The 16,421-nt window shown below is 40.3% G+C and overlaps 1 protein-coding gene and 1 long non-coding RNA gene across 10 annotated transcripts in view; one reads left to right on the top strand and one right to left on the bottom strand.

Moving 5' to 3' along the window:
• SPATS2L (spermatogenesis associated serine rich 2 like) overlaps positions 1 to 16,421 on the top strand; it is a 165,885-nt gene that overhangs the window by 60,422 nt on the left and 89,042 nt on the right. The window contains exon 1 of one of the 9 annotated variants that reach the window (XM_060622874.2): positions 11,177 to 11,304. The exons of 7 other annotated variants lie outside the window; for them this stretch is intronic. The gene's annotated coding sequence lies outside the window, so the exon portion shown is untranslated. Of the gene's footprint in view, positions 1 to 11,176; positions 11,305 to 11,426; positions 11,559 to 16,421 lie in introns of those variants that run through there. One more of the 9 variants, XM_060622873.2, reaches the window with a different exon arrangement.
• LOC132671739 (uncharacterized) lies at positions 1,993 to 7,870 on the bottom strand. The gene is made up of 3 exons (XR_009607239.3): positions 7,497 to 7,870; positions 6,180 to 6,294; positions 1,993 to 2,926 (listed from the first exon to the last, which is right to left on the bottom strand). It is a non-coding gene; the product is annotated as an uncharacterized LOC132671739 (long non-coding RNA).

Below are 16,421 nucleotides of genomic sequence, written 5' to 3'. Positions count from 1 at the left end.
CAGCCAGTGAAAATGACCTGATTCAAATATTTGGTATAGAAACCTTGATGAAAAAATGTATACTTTTCAGGAAGATAAGAATATATCTTTATTTCATATGGAAAATAAATTGGCATTTATTGGGAACACAGTTTTTGCATTTTGATTACAAATTGCTTAAATTACTTTGTAAAAAGTAGATCAAAGAAATTAAGAAAATAATGTTCATATTTACATGCCTGAGTGTTGAAAGTGAATTCTAATTTTTAGGCTGCATGTGGGGTATACGGATATATAAATTAAAGTTCAAACCCTAAAAGTTACTGGTCATGTTAATGACCAACTAAATTATACTAGAGATTTGACTATATTCTGTTAGCATGTTAGTTATTCCCATCATTAAGATCAATGATTCTTAATGGCAGGTGGTTATAGATGCAGTTCATAAACAATGGAGTGCTTTCTCTCGTAGCTCTGATTTTTAAAAATTACTTAATTTGATATTTCAATAGCATCACAAGAAAATAATTATGTTTTCCTCGTCAAAAGATTGAGAAACCTGCTTTAATTAATCTGCACTTAAGAAAAAGTTGGTAAACGGCAGTTTTTGACAGAGACGAAACAAGGAAAATGAGTTGTTCCTATGGAGCAGGAATCCAGATGTTTTAGGATAGACAGAAAGGTGGGTATCTAAAAATCCAAGAGAGGACACACTTGGCGAAGTTAAAAGGAGGAAGGAAAAAATAGTGTCCACAACAGTTTCTTGCATGTAGTATGCACTCAATAAATCGTTTTCACTGAATGAATGAACTGAAACCACTCAGCCCTATAAGCATGGGTGTAATTTACTTCTGATACAGCATACAAAAGTAGCACAAAAATAGTAAATAGGAGTGACAAAAAACTTAAACTATTTGGGTATCTGCTAGAAGTCTTAGTCATGTTTAGGGGCACCTGGGTGGCTCAGTCAGTTAAACGTCTGACTCTTGGTTTCAGCTCAGGTCATGATCTCACGGTTCGTGAGTTTGAGCCCCACATTGGACTCCATGCTGACAGTGTGGAACCTGCTTGGGATTCTCTGTCTCTCTTTCTCTCTCTCTCTCTGTCTCTCTGTCTCTCTGTCTCTCTCTCTCTTTTGCCCCTCCCCTGCTTGTGCTTTCCCTCTCTCTCTCTGTCCCCCCACCCCTCTCTCAAAATAAATAAACTTAAAAAAATAGAAGTCTTATTTGTGGTTAAAGGAAAACAGGGTTTCAAATACCAATTTACCTCATTTTCTTCTCTAAGAGGGTAAAGGAAATGAAAAGAACTGCTATTTTGGATCTGATTTTCACCAAGAGATTGGTTGGTAAAATAGAAGTAGAAGGAAACTTTATTCATTTATTCAATAATATTTGAGTGTCTACTGTGTGCTCAACATTTGGAAAATTGTGACCATGTCATTTTAGCTTTTGTGATAACCAAGGACCAGGTGATGGATATAGCCAGATGTGTACCACAGATTTTAGGAGGGAAATTTCACATTTCAGCGAAGAAATGGCCTGAAACTCTAGACTAAAGGGATGAGAAACTCAATTCTTCAAATGAAATTGGGGCTCTTGCTATGTGCTCTCAGTGTCATGCTAGATCAGGATTGCCTTTTCAGTCACTTCTTTTTTTTTTTTTTTTTTTTTTTTTTTTTTTTTGAGACAGAGAGGGACAGAGCATGAACGGGGGAGGGTCAGAGAGAGAGGGAGACACAGAATCTGAAATAGGGTCCGGGCTCTGAGCTGTCAGCACAGGGCCTGACGTGGGGCTCAAACTCACAGACTGTGAGATCATGACCCGAACTGAAGTCGGACGCTCAACCGACTGAGCCACCCAGGCGCCCCCAGTCACTTCTATTTGTTGCAAAACTTCAGGCTTCAAGAGGGCAGGAGTGTATCTATCATGTTTATCTTTATATCCTAGTAAATAGGACAGAACATGGTACATAGTTGATACCCAATAAATCTCTCTCTCTCTCTCTCTCTCTCTCTCTCTCTCTGACACACACACACACACATTTTATTGTATATATAATGAGTTAAGCAATAAACAGTAATGAAATTCTTATAATCATGAGTATTTTCCCAAATTATCAAAGCTAATGCACGAGCACGCGCACACACACACACACACACACACACACACATTTGTCAAGTCTAATAGTCTACAATGTTTTGAACAATTGCAACTAGAGGTTTGAATGTTCAAAAACAATGAGGAAGAGAGATGGCTATGGCTGCAAAGGGCATGCTCAGATTAACTCAAAATATAAAAGATTATTTAAAGAAGAATGCAAGGACAGGCAAATAACCAAGAACAAATACCAAAGAGAGAGATAATCCCATTAGATTGGTGTCAAGAAGCCTAAAGTCCAGAGTGAGCTGAATTATGTTAAAAAAAAAAAAAAAAACTAAAACAACAAGAGAGACTTAAAAAAGCTCACAAGGAACAATCCTACAAAAAATTAAAGTCATAAAGTAAAGTAGACATAGAACACTGGAATGCTCATGATGTCAATTGTGTTATTCTCATTTTTGATAATGACATGGTTACAATTTCTGTCAAGAGTGGAATATTATTTTTAGTTGTACTTTTTACCATAGAATTTTGTTTTACTTTTGGAGAAAAAAGAACAAGAAAAGTACAGGACCTCTGATGGGCAAAACAAAGGACTGTACATCTCTTCTTATTCTTGGCTTTTAATCAAGGATCATGATTTCCCACCTGATAAGGGTAGAACAAAATGTGGATGAGGGAATTGAGGCCCACCGTAGCATTATACCAAATCCTAAGCCCTTCCTCACGGATTGGGGTCTCCTGGCCCAGATTGCAGCTATGGGACTGAGAACATCACATCTGTGACTCTCCCACTCCAGCCAGCCATCTTCAGGGAATGTCAGCAAACAGATAAAGCCCCAAATGCCTAGAGATTAGCAAAAAGAGAAAACGTAACATCTCAGCAAAATTTTAGAATTTATTCTGAAATTTTTTAGAATATTCAGAAAAGAAAGTGATAATTATTAGTCACCAGCAAGAAGTCCAGGGGGACTAAATGATACTCCTGGTCAATAAAGTAATCGGAATGCAAGATGAAGAAAATGTGGTAGTTATGGTAATATAGAAATATGATCCAGCCAATTTTCACAATATCTCAAGATTTCATTGTGGATTTAATAGAGAAATATAAATGGAATAACAGTACTTAAATGAATTCACAAGTAGGCTTGCATAACCAAATCCAAAGAGTGCTAAAGAATAGGTCCATGTTATCACAGAGAGGGATCTATAGACCTTTACGTCTGTTTTATTCTAGATTTTTCTTTAGCAATGACTTCAATGATGATGAATTTGATAAAAATAATAGAAATAAAAGACACCTCTTAAAAACAGAAAACAAACTGAGGGTTGATGGGGGGGTGGGGGAGGGGGAAAGTGGATGATGGGCATTGAGGAGGGCACTTGTTGGGATGAGCACTGGGTGTTGTATGGAAGCCAATTTAACAATAAATTATATTAAAAAATAAAAAATAAAGTATTTAAAAAAATAACAGACACCTATTAGATTCTTAGGTGTGAAATACTGTTCAGTTACTCTGCATGCATCAGTTTATTTAATCCTTACAATAATCCAATGCAGTCAATACTTTTATCACCACTTTATATATTTTTTAAAGTTTATTTATTTATTTTGAGAGAGAGGGAGCCCAGGTGGGGGAGGAGCAGAGAGAGAGAGGGAGAGAGAATCCCAAGCAGGCTCTGCACTGTTAGCACAGAGCCCAATGTGGGGCTTGAACTCAATGAACCACGAGATCATGACCTGAGCTGAAATGAAGAGTCAGATGCTTAACTGACTGAGCCACCCAGGTTCCCCCTTATCTCCACTTTATAAATGAGTAATCTGCAGCACAGAGAGTTTAAGTAACTTCCTCAAGGTCACACATTTCTTAGGTGTCAGCACTGAGATTCAATCCCAGACTGTTTACTTAATGGCATAGTTTTATCAATGATATCCTTCAAGCTTGTTAATGACCAAAGTGAAATGTATAGCTGAAGTGGCAAGGTGTAGATTTGGTGTCCAAAAAAATTCTAGTAGACTGTAAAATTGGCTGAATTGATAAGATAAAATTAATTTGAAGTAAATATAACCTCATGCACTTAAGTTCCAAAAAAATCATCTGTAAAAGTAAGGACTGAGGAAATGAGACTTACTAATTGATTGAATGAGCATGTCTTAGGGGTTTCATTAATATAGGCTCATTATGACCAATGTACAGTGTGATGTGATTTCAATAAAATGCAATCTTAGGTTGCATTAAAAAAATAATAGGGGCACCTGGGTGACTCAGTCGGTTGAGGATCCGACTTCAGCTCAGGTCATGATCTTGCAGTTGATGAGTTCGAGCCCCACATCAGGCTCTGTACTGATGGCTCAGAGCCCGGAGCCTGCCTCGGATTCTGTGCCTCCCTCTCTCTCTCTCCCCCTCCCCTGCTCATGCTCTGTCTCTCTCTGTCTCAAAAATAAATAAACATTAAAAAAATTAAAAAATAATAATAATAAAACCATAGAATCAATATATATACATACTGGTATATAATATTTTGGTACCTGGTAGATATAACATAACAATATATATGGTATAGATATCATATATATCAGAGTGAGAATACTCAACGCTATGTCACATGAAGAATGAGTGTACTCTCAAAGTTCTAAAGGTCTGACAATACAAAATGTTTTGTCCATAAAATAGTTTAGAGATTTATGAAGTCCTTTCCAAGTCTAACATCCTGTGATTCTGTGAATGATTGTGTACTAGTATAGAGAAAGCATACTTAGGACAAATGTGACACTTGGGGAGGAGTAGTTAGATTTATGGGTTAACTGAAAGCATGACTAGGAAAGCATTGCATGGGAAGTTATAGGAAGGTGATTGACTCAGTTTTACCTAAGAATTTACTCACAACTAGCCTCATGCAGAAGAAGCTATGTTAAGAGGCATTGAATCTCCATCAGGGAATTTGTTTGAGAAGATGTTGGATGGCCACTTATTGAGGATATTGGAAAGGAGGTTCATTTACAGGTTAGGAAGACAGGAGAACTCTGAATCCCTTATAACTGCAGATTCTGGAAACATGGACAATTACTAGACCTTTCTTTGTGAAATAAGTAGTGAGGGATGGATGGTGAGTGTTGAAGCTGTTCCAGCTTGCAGGACTGTGAGTAAGTTGAGACCTGGAGATGCATTCCATGGGAGTCAGGTTGAGTTATGAACCAAATCAAACAAAAAAACTAAGTTACGCAGAAGGTATTCATGCCTTTCTGGTGACAATTTTCTTTAGATTTTGCCTTAATGGTAAGTCATATATTATTTTCCAACAGAGCCATATATTTGGAAGCATTTCCAGTCTTGTCTGCAAGCAGGCCTTTTTCCGTGACCATTTTAGACTCCTGGGCACAAAGAGCCCAAAGGGAAGCTATCACTTCTGGGAGCATGCCTAGCAAGTGTCAGCTAGACCTAACTTGGTTTCAGTGTTCATTTCAAGCTTTCAGACAATACGTGACTAAGACAGAATGAAACCATTCTAGATGCTTCATGGGAAACTTAGAGGAAAGACTGAGGAAAGATTACAAAACTAGTTTGTCTCCCCTTTTGGAATCCTGGAGAGATTCTCCAGGGGGAGAATCAAGGGACTCAGAGGTCCCCTATTTTCCTGAATTATAAGTGAATCCCCTCTCCGGCATCCCACTAAGTAGTCAACCAGCCTCTGCTTGAACAAATTCTGTGACAGGAGACACACTACTCTTAAGATTTGTCCTCCCTGAGAAGGGGAGAACAAAAGTTAAAACACAGACAAAACATTGTTCTTCCCATTGATAACTTTTTTGTCCCATTTGACTTTTTTTGCCAAGCCAGCTTTACATTTCTGATTCTAATTCTTGTGAATACAAAGATTTCCCAAGTGGAGTGAACCCATTAAATATAGTTTTTAAATTGTTTTCCTTTATTTGCATTGAACCAAAATAATGACAGTAGTCTAATAGAATAAGCACAAACTTGGGAATCAGTTTCAGAGGTTTTGAGTTCCTGCCTTGCTATTGACTGGTTCTGGGACCTAGGCCTTAACTTCTGTATGCCTACTTCCCCCATCTATGAAATGAAGATAATGATACTTACTTTGCAGGAGCATTGTGAGGACTTGGTGAAATAGACATGAAGAGATAAAATCCAGCCTGGTGCTTGAGGAGTCTATTTTGTTTGCTGTTGTATTCCTCAGCACCTAGGACAGTGCCTGGCAAAAGAAGGTGCTCACTAAGCATTTGTTGAATGAATGAATGAATGAATGAATGAGCTCCCCATATGATAGCTCTTGCTAAAGGCATGGCAGCGTTATCAGATATGGGAAGCCTTTGTAAAGCAAGAAGCTGATTGATTATTCAAAGGTTTGAAGAAGGAGAATGCTTTGTCACAGCTAAATTTATTTTCTTCCCATAATGCAGCGTAGCTTCAGGATTTTTAAAAACTTAAACTAAAACTCCAAGCATTATTTAGTCTTTGTAGTCTTTCCTCAGTCCTTACCCTATGTTTTCCATGAGATATCTAGAGTGGTCTCATTCTGTCTAGTCATATATTGTTAGAAAGCTTGAAATGAAAAATGAAACCAACTGAAGTCTGGCTGGCAGCCATTCAGAAATAGATTTTTTTTTAAGTAGATTAATTTCCAAAGACATTTTCTCTCTTTAATACTTATTCATATTTTTAAAAGAACCACTTAGTAAAACAAACAAGAGTGTCTTTTCAGCATCTGGTTATCTCTTTCTCAAGACTGAGTTTGGTTAAGTTGGTTATCTCCCAGGATGCAAAACCAGGTAAAAATAAAACCAAATGAAATATTCAATGTAATTTATGAGTTGCTTTCCTGGAGCGAAATGAAACTCAGCTACATAGCTTTTATTTGTTTTGGAGTGTATATTTAATATTAGTCAGATTAAAGAGTATATTTTTGCAAAACTAAAAGGACAAAGAATTAATTTGCTTCAAGTTGAAATAATTTTTTTTTAAAGTCAAGTTTCAATTCAGCATTTCAAAAATAATAGAGAAAATTGGGTCTAGTTTCAGAACCCATAACCAAAATGACAGAGGAATGGGTCAGAGAATTGGGGTGGGATGGGGATGAGAAGGAACTCTCCCATTTGCTAAAAGGAAAACAAAACAAGGACATTATCTCTTTGCAGCATTATGAACACAACAAGCATACAGCTGAAACCACACCATATAACACCTTTCACGTATTGCTTTCTGTTGTCATCTAATCGCTTACTGCCTGCTAGTCTTATCTCTCTTCAGAGCCAATCTTAAAATTATACTGCATTACAATAAGCTGAACACATTGCATCTAGCCAAGATACATAGTGGGCCCCCAATAAATATTTATCAATTGACTTCTCTGCACTATGGAGGTAGGCTTTCTTTCTGGCCTCACATGTGACTTACTTGTTTCTGCCGGAGAGGTTTCAGTTTTGCTTTTCTTCTTACCTAAAAGGCTATTCCCATTAATTGCCACTACTTCCTTAAAGTAGTACCAAAGAGCACCTCGCCTCAGGAGCTCTAATATACCCACCTAAATTAAAGCTGTCTTCCCCTCTAGAAGCCCCTTTAATAAACATGATTAGTCATTTCAGAATGATTTAAGATTCCATTACTGGCATTCTTAGTTCTCTTGGTTCTGACCAAGAGAACCGACGCCCCATAACATGCACTCCTCAAGAATAGGCATCGAGTACCATTTCCCATATTACACACACGTGTGGATGCCCCTCTACATGCAGTGTCCAGCCCATGGGGAACTCACTCAAAGGATATGTTCTGAGGCTGGATGATGAAATTTTTAGCATTAGTAAAAAATCAAACAACTCTAATTGCTTGTCTCTATCAGTCTGCCAAGAATGGGTATAAGTGGAATCAAGGCTGTGAGAGATGGATCTTTTTCATCAAACAAGTGATCAAAACCTAATACATTTATACCTGAAAATTGCTTTAAGGTAAATTGGATGACTAACAGAAAGTCTTCCAAAGGGAAATAATGTATTATATTTATTTGAGAGGCCTGTACAATATTTGAACTACTGTACAAAAAACCAGTTTTGATTCAATCTTTATAAAAATGATTTGGAAGAGATTAAGCTACATATTGCTGAGGCCTGTAGACCATTGTAAGCATTTGGTGCTTTCCCAACTTCCCCCAGTGTGAGTTGAGCTGCAGGGCAGGCTAGAGCTCAGTGCAGGGAGAGATGGTGCAGTGTCTGTCTGCTCCCCTCTTACAGCTTCATGCTGTAAACTAAAGGAGTAAGCAGGCAGGCTATGGGAAAGGGTTACAAAGAGCCCTTACTGTCCACAGCCAAAAAAAAAAAAAAATCTGTATCTATGGGTAGAGTTAACAGGGATATATAAATGGTAAGGGTAGTGGTTCAGTGTATTTAGCATTGGGTTGAAAAGCAACTATTTTTTGTTTTCTCATATTCCATAGAAAGGGTACAATTTCAGTCTTCTCTTTTGGACAGAGTGTATATAGGTTTTGATAGAGGGGAACTAGCGGGCCAGTCTGGTGCCCTGGTTACCCCAAATACAAGACTCTGCATGAAGAAATGGTAAAATAAGTAACAGACATTGGGGAAGTCACCTGGTTAAAGAGTTGGGATATATGGGGTTCGATATGGGAAGATGTGGAGGGCTTCAGTGCTCATGATGGGACCTTGGCTCTGAGAATGACCAACACATTGCAGGTTTGGTAATACGAGGAGAGGAGGATTAGGAGTGAATTGGAGTGTGTGTAAAGTGACATGACTAGAACAACATTTGACAAAGCTGGGTTTAATGGTGGCATTTAAAGTGATAACCCAGTCCTAGGTGTTGAAAACTAGGGAATGAATTAGTAAAGATTCACTGCAACCAAGAAGGGAAAAACAGAATGAGAGGACATTTATTCCTCTTTTTTCCACGTCTTTCCTGAACATTTACTTATCAAAGGCATTCTCCTAAGTATTTTGGAAAAGAGAAAGAAGTGTAATTTATCAGAGATAGGCTTGTTAGAGGGAAGGGATTCTTTTTGTAATTCATTAAATCTATTAATCTTGTACATTTGAAATGCTTTAAAGGACTTTACTAATTTTCCCATTACAGCATATTTCAGGTGACAGATTTCTATTTTTCATTACAGTTAGAAATTGAAAGAAAATTTACTAAGATAGTAAATATGACCTGTAGAATTTTTAGCATATCATAAAATGGTCAAAATGAGTTTTTATTATGTGTGATTGCATTAGAATAAACCCAAGGGCATTAAAATCATATTAATTCTCTCTTTTTTATCCATCTTAATACAATTAACCTGAAATCAGAATGTATAAAAGGAGATTTAGTAATTTTTAAGTTGTTCTCTAATTAGCTCTAAGGCTTTATTTGAACTTTGCTCTTTCTATATTGTAATTGTTTATTGTCCTCTGAAGACAAGTACCTTAGCTATGAATTTGGTCACCAGAGCACTGATCACATCTGGCTATCCCCACGGCCAGAAACTGTGACCTGGCATGAGTTTCCAATCCATCCTAGGGGAACAGGTATTCGTGAAAAACAACACGAAAAACAAATGACCCTGTGGACATAGCCCTGAGAGTTTGCGTCCTTCGTAGTAATGCTGCATTTGGGCCTTAGCCTGCCACCCACTCCCCTCCAGAGCTGCCCCCATCCTGTAAGGTGGCAGTGTCCGAGATGGAGGTTAGGGAAAGTGGACATATAAGGGCACTTTGTCTTTGGAAGGTTGTGTTTCAAGGGCCAGCTCCCTCGCTGGCTTGATGCATGACCGTGACCTCTTAAGGCTTAGTTTCTCATCTGTAGAATGAGGATTATAGGAAAGCAACCACACAGGCTATGGAGGAATCTAGTGAGATTATTTCTCTATTTCTATTTATTTTGTGTGTGCCAAGCACTATTTTAATCACTTTTACAAATATGAACTCGTTTCATCCTCATTGCCACCCAGTGAGGTACTTATTATTATTATCCTCATTTTACCGATGAGGAAACAGAGGCATAGAGACGTGGAGTAATCTGCCCAAATCCCAAAACTAGTAAGAGGCAGAATTGAGTTTCAAACTTGGTAAATTGTAATTATTTGTTTTCTAGCATAAGAAGATAAGGAAGAAGCTGAATAGCAGAAAATAGGCAGTTTCCTCTCTGCAATCAGTTAAGGGCCCAAGATGCTATGCACGTTGTAAAAAGCACCATAATTCATGCACATGCCTCTGCCGCTCTGCCACAGGGCCAGCTGGGGGTGGGGGTGGGGCTCCCTGGTGACTTTGCCTGTGGGTGGTTACTGACATGGTGGGGACCAAGACAGGCCTGACCCTAAAGAGAAACAGCACCTTTCTGACAACATGTTGAACTTACAGGCTGGGTTTTTAAAAATCAAACCAGCAAACATAGGTATCGTATATAGGATTAACTTGCCTGCAGGCAAAACAGATGTAACAGTTAAGAAAGCCTTGCCCATTCTGCCCTCCAGCCCCCCACCCATGGTTATCCCCACCCTCATACGCCTCACATTAGCTTTTCACTGGTAAAGACTGAATGTTCACCATGAGAACTTCATTCCTCTGAGCAAGAGCATGACCCCTCGTAAAATGTATGTACATGTGGACATGGTAGTACATTATTCATTTAGTGCAGAATTAGCCAACAGATGCTTCCAGTTAGGTCTGGAACCAAGAACAGGTTTTATTTATTTATTTTTTTAAGTTTGTTTATTTATTTTGACACAGAGAGAGAGAATCCCAAGCAGGCTCCATGCCATCAGCCCAGAGCCAGACGTGGGACTCGATCTCAGAAACTGGGAGATCATGACCTGAGCCGAAATCAAGAGTCTGGCATTTAACTGACTGAGCCACCCAGGCACCCCTAAAACCAGGAACAGGTTTTAGAAGGGGGAGGGGAGAGAGCAAGCCTCAGGGTATAGTGCCAGGAATGTTTGCTAATTGATTCATATGCTGCACGAGTGTCACAGGAAGATTAGAAGCCTTTAGCAGATGACCATACCCAGAAACTGACCTTTGGAATGATGACTGGAGTCCCAGCCTGTACTGTCTCTTAGCCTCTGGGGCAGTCAGTGTAAAAGTTGCAAGTTCAGTCTTACAGTTACGCCTTCCCTAAGATAAGAAGAATGAAGAACTGGGCATTCACTAACAGGGACCCAAAGGCAAAAGCACTGGCCAGTTTTACAGAAAGGGAACAAGCCGTTTCTCAGAGGGTGAGTCCTTCTGAGCCTCAGGTGGCTGAGGCCACCAGCCTACTGCTGGTTACTCAGCCACACCCGGGATCCGGCTACCTACCCTGTTTCTGACTCCACCTGCGTCACTACTGCGATGACGTACTGGTCATGGTAAAAACGTGTTGATAAAGGTGGGCCAGTTGGGGAACAGGGCTTATCTACGTGTTGACAAAGCCAGAAACTTGGGCTTTGCGCTGGGAGCTGATTTAGAACACACCGGGAAGCCTTAAAAAGTGAGTTGAGGTTGATTTTGTCGGAAAGTCACAGGAGTAATTATGTCCAGGAGTTTGGGGGTGGGGTGGGGTTGGTGTCATTGTGTTAGAGGGGCTGGCTGCTGGTGGGTTCTCTCCTGCTGGATAGTGAGGCACTGCCTCAGTTTCCTAGTATTCCTTTCCCACCAAATGCCAGTACATGTAAGGTAGACATCTTCTACTGTCTTTACTCAGTCAGTGCCAGTGCCATTTCAAGACAGTAGGAAAAACCTTTCTCTGCCCCTCTGAGAAAATCATTAAATGTTTCCTAAAAGAGTTCTGACTTAATGAATTAGGAATATTGTGAGCTCCTTGGAACAGAGGTTTCTGAAACCAGACTCTGCACTGAAAAGATGATGGTTTCTCTACCGGTGTTTATTCCGTGACAAATAAGCCAGCTTCCCGAGTTGGCTTTGAACGTGTAGCCTTTCTTTGCCAAGTTTAGTTAGGACTTCTCTTTGCCATTCTGGAGTTATATTGCAGAACCATAATGCATGTTTTCTTGGGAGATGAATATCTATGTTTTCCTTATAAAGTTGCTATAAAAAGTTTTAAGAAAGTATACAGCCCCTGCTGACTGCACACATGCCTCCAGCCCTCCGCTATGCCTGGTCTCTGCCAGGAGACTTGCAGGCTGGGCAGACCACAGTCCTGATTCTGAGCCCTGCCCAGAACCTTAAGCCAGCTCAATTCCAACTCTGATTTCCTGAGTCCACACTCTGATTTCCTTCACCACCTCCTCATCTGGCTCTTGTCTGTGTTTTTGTGTATACATCTGTCTCCATCCAGTAATAGAAGGAATCAGGAGGTCCAAGCTGAGAGCTCAGCTCAGGCACTTATTAGCAGTGTGACTTGAGTAAGTAGGTTACTCTCTGTCACTCCATTTCTTTTTTTTAATAAAATGAGGATAGTATACTCCATAGAGTTATTATGAGAATTAAATGGGTTAATATATGAAAAGTGCTTAGTGCTGTATCGGGTACACAGTAAGAATTCAGTAAGTGTTACTTTGTAACCACTGACAGCATTCCCCATAGAGCCAGGTACATCCAAGGTGTTTAGTGAATGTTTGTCAGATAATAAGAAAAAGCATTGCCCTCTCTGTAGGGATTGCCCATGGCTAGTTGAAGAACTGGGAGCAAGGGAAGAGAGGGAAAGCGTGTTCTTTTTCAGCATTTGGGGAGTCTGTGTAAGGCAGTTGGTGCTCAGGTGTGCGAAGAACTTGCTTGGTTTTTTGTCCATACCCCTCTGGGATTAGAGATTCGTTCAATGGGCAGTAGGGGTATGGGGGGCAACTAGCGTAATCTGCAGAAAGAGAAACTATTATGGCGTGCTTGGAGAGGATAGAATTTCTTCTTCTGAACCTCATAATGCCAGTCACTTCACCTTTCCTGAGGCTTCTCTGAGGACGGGCATGTTTTAAAGACTTGAGCTGACATCACTGCATCTTGAAACATAATTGAACTGCTGGTACAAGTAGGTACTCGCACCAGGCCCGGGTCACCCATATCTCTATGGAAACACGTGTTTGCTTGAAAGCCCCTCGATCAGAAGCAGAGCCTTCCAGGAGCCAGCGTTGGGTCACTTTTAGAAAAAGGCATTTATTTATATTCTCAAGCTGTCAAAGACTTATGAAATGAAATCATTTCAAATTAAATAGGAAAATCTTGCCACAGCTGAATGCTAATAAAGCCTGCCACACACCCACCCCGTGTGCTTGCAGTGCCTGAGATCTGCCGCATTCAGTTTAGCTGGCCTTTGCTCTTTTGCTTCCATTTACACTCTGCTGGCGTGGAGAGGTGGTTTGGCACTTTATGCAAAAATGGTTAATCTTCATTCATACGCCTTTGCCAGTACTAAAATGGAAAAATTCAAAGCTGGGCCGGCCATAAAGTGTGCTTTGTGCTCTTCTCTGCTGGCTCTGGGTGTGCAGCATATACAAGGGCGCACAATTGGGATGACTCTGCCCTCCTACCCCCGCTGTGGGGCTGTTGAGTGAAGACGTTCTCCCATAGAGGTCTGAAACTTGCATCAGCACATCTTGCCCTAGATGCGCTCAAGTGATATTCTAAGTGATTGGAAGCTTTTATCTGCCTCTGGAAGCAGGCCTTTTCAAATAAGTATTGACTGTTAATGACCTGTTTAAATAAAACATTCAATTTTCTTTCTTCCCCCCACAAAGAACTTCGTAGGCAGCGACATTTCTAAACCAAAGGCTAACCCTGCCTTTCAAAAGAGGCAGAGCCTGGGCTTTTAAATGTGAAATTTTTTCTGACATTTGCCCTTAAAATGCTTTTCAGCAAAGTTGTTCTAACAGTGAGTTTAGTACATTGAAGTGTCTTTGAATAAAAATGCAACCTTGAGGGGTTTTTTTTCCCCCTCCGAATTAGCAAAATTAAACAAAAAAAGTCTAGGTAAGTATCTTTATATGAAATTCATATTTTAATCACCATTCTCTGTTTCATTGTTTATGTGTCCTCATTCCTAATAATTAAAGCAGCTTTCCTCTAAGGAACAAGGCACTGCACAAGAACTTTTATTAAACTGTGGGAATTAAACCACAGAAGAAAGAGCTAAAGCACTTGGAATATAAGAGACCTCAGTAATTACAGCACCAGATAAGGGGCAGCAAAGGCCTGAGGGAAAGGGAAGAGGGCACAAAACAGAAGAGACGGCTCAGGCAACAGGAAAGTCAAGCAACAGAGAACCTATGTAACGTTAAATTTAAGCGAAGCCCCAGTTTCATAGAAGGAACACTATTTCCCTCTTCAGCTGGCATGCAAGTACCCCTGGTCATGCTTGGGGGACTGGACAGTTAGTCCGTGACCAGTTTAAAGGTGATCTTTACAGGAAGACAGCCTAGTACATTGGAGACAGCCCCCATGCTTTTTTTTTTTTTTTTTCAGGTGGATTTTTAGCTTTCTGCTGCCTTGGCTGCTAAGTGCTCCCTTCATTCCCAGGACCCTTACACACTTGCAAGGTCTGAGAGCTGAAAAGGGCCACAGAGGTCCTACTCGGAAGGGTAGAGAATATGCCACCCCAAAATGTGATTGTAGGAGTTCAGGACGTACTACCAAAATATGCCACCTTGACCTATTGATTATTGTGAGCTCTCGGCATTTGAAAAACAGCAAAGGCAGGGAGAGGCTTTCTGAGGCTCTCTGAACTTCCCTCTGGCAGTTTTATCAACCAAGTTAGACTGTTGACTCCTGTCATGCCTAAACACATTGGTTACAAACTATCAGATCTCTCGTCTTTCCTCAAAATCATTTGCTGTCCTCTGAGAGGCCTATCCCCCCCCCCTTCCCTGTTAACATGGTATTTAATTCTGAATTCTAAGCCACGGTGAGAGCGCCTCACTTTCCCCTGCGTACCTCCCTTCTATACGTGAGTGCACATGTTAATAAACTTCTGTTTGTTTTTCCCTTGTTAATCTGTCTTTTATTATAGAGGGGTCTCAGGTAAGAACTCAGAAGGGCATAGGTAAAATTATTTCACTTCCCTTATAACTCCAGCCTCTTGTTCTACAGCTAGAGACCTGAGGCCCTCATGCTATATACTGTGATGATCTAGAACCTTTCTTCAGATGTCCATAAGGATGTGGTGCCCCATATAGACAGACCTATTGAAAACTTACCTGTCATGCTATATACTGTGATGATCTAGAACCTTTCTTCAGATGTCCATAAGGATGTGGTGCCCCATATAGACAGACCTATTGAAAACTTACCTGACCTGTTTCTCATTCTCTCAGAGCACTGCTCTCTGCTGAGGGCCAGTTGACGGCAGTGCAGTAAAATAAATTAATCTGTTACAGTGCACCTTCTTCCAGAGGTAATAGCGTGCTGTAATAAACCGAGTAAAAATGCAGATGTCTGTTAAGTTTATACAGGTTAGGAACTGGCACTCTGGGAGACCGTTGGACACTCTGTTTTGACTGAGAAGCTTTTTGCTGCTTCCACCAATCACATCAAGGGATTGACTTCCAACTCACAAGATCTGTCCTGATTCTTCTCTCTGAGGCAGCAGTGAGAAAATGTCTCAGGAGCTACCCACATGATCACAACACTGTCTAGGCTGTACCGAAGTCACATACATAGACACTGTAACTACTTTAATTTAGAAAGAAGAAGCAGTTAAAACATTAGGCCCTGGAATGTCATGGAGCCCCTGGGCAGCATTGGAGAGCCAAGGAAACACTTTGTTGGCTCAGGGCCCGCTAAATGCAGCTTTCTACACTCTCGTCTGAGGTAGGAAGCCGCAGGAAAACAGCCATCTCTTTATAACAAGTATATTCCTGTCCATTCCTGTGTGAGTTTAGCAGTTTTGCTCTGCAGTTTGTATGCCCTGCATAGATAACAAGGCATATATCACATGCCTGCCTGGCCTGAGAAGCCAAAGCCTGGGATGGGTTCCATTCTCCTTGCAGAATTCTTGCTGCAATTCATATACACTGAGCCCCATAACTTGTTTATGATGATTTTGAGGTGCTCTAAGTGGACTCCAGAGTCAGTGCCTGGGTTTGAATCCTGGCCCTGCCACTCTGGCTTAATTACTGAATTCCTAGGCCTCAGCTTTCACATGTGTGAAATGGGGGGATAATCATCATTTTTACTTTATAGGGGGAGCATTAACTGAAAAAAATGTGTTGAGTACTTAGCGTGCCCTGCATTATAACTACCCCATAAGTGTGTTAATTATTAATAGTATGTTGGTGGAAAGATCATTCTTTAATGTAATTTGTGGGAAACTGGGCCACATTTATCTCTCTAGGCTTCTATAAGAATCTGTTTGTTGTGTGTAGTGATTGAGATCAAGGAAGAGGCCCTTTCTTAATATTCCCAG

This window comes from Panthera onca, chromosome C1, assembly GCF_046562875.1.
Source record: "Panthera onca isolate mPanOnc1 chromosome C1, mPanOnc1 haplotype 2, whole genome shotgun sequence".
Lineage (NCBI taxonomy): Eukaryota > Metazoa > Chordata > Mammalia > Carnivora > Felidae > Panthera > Panthera onca.
This window is presented reverse-complemented; position numbering and strand designations above follow the sequence as displayed.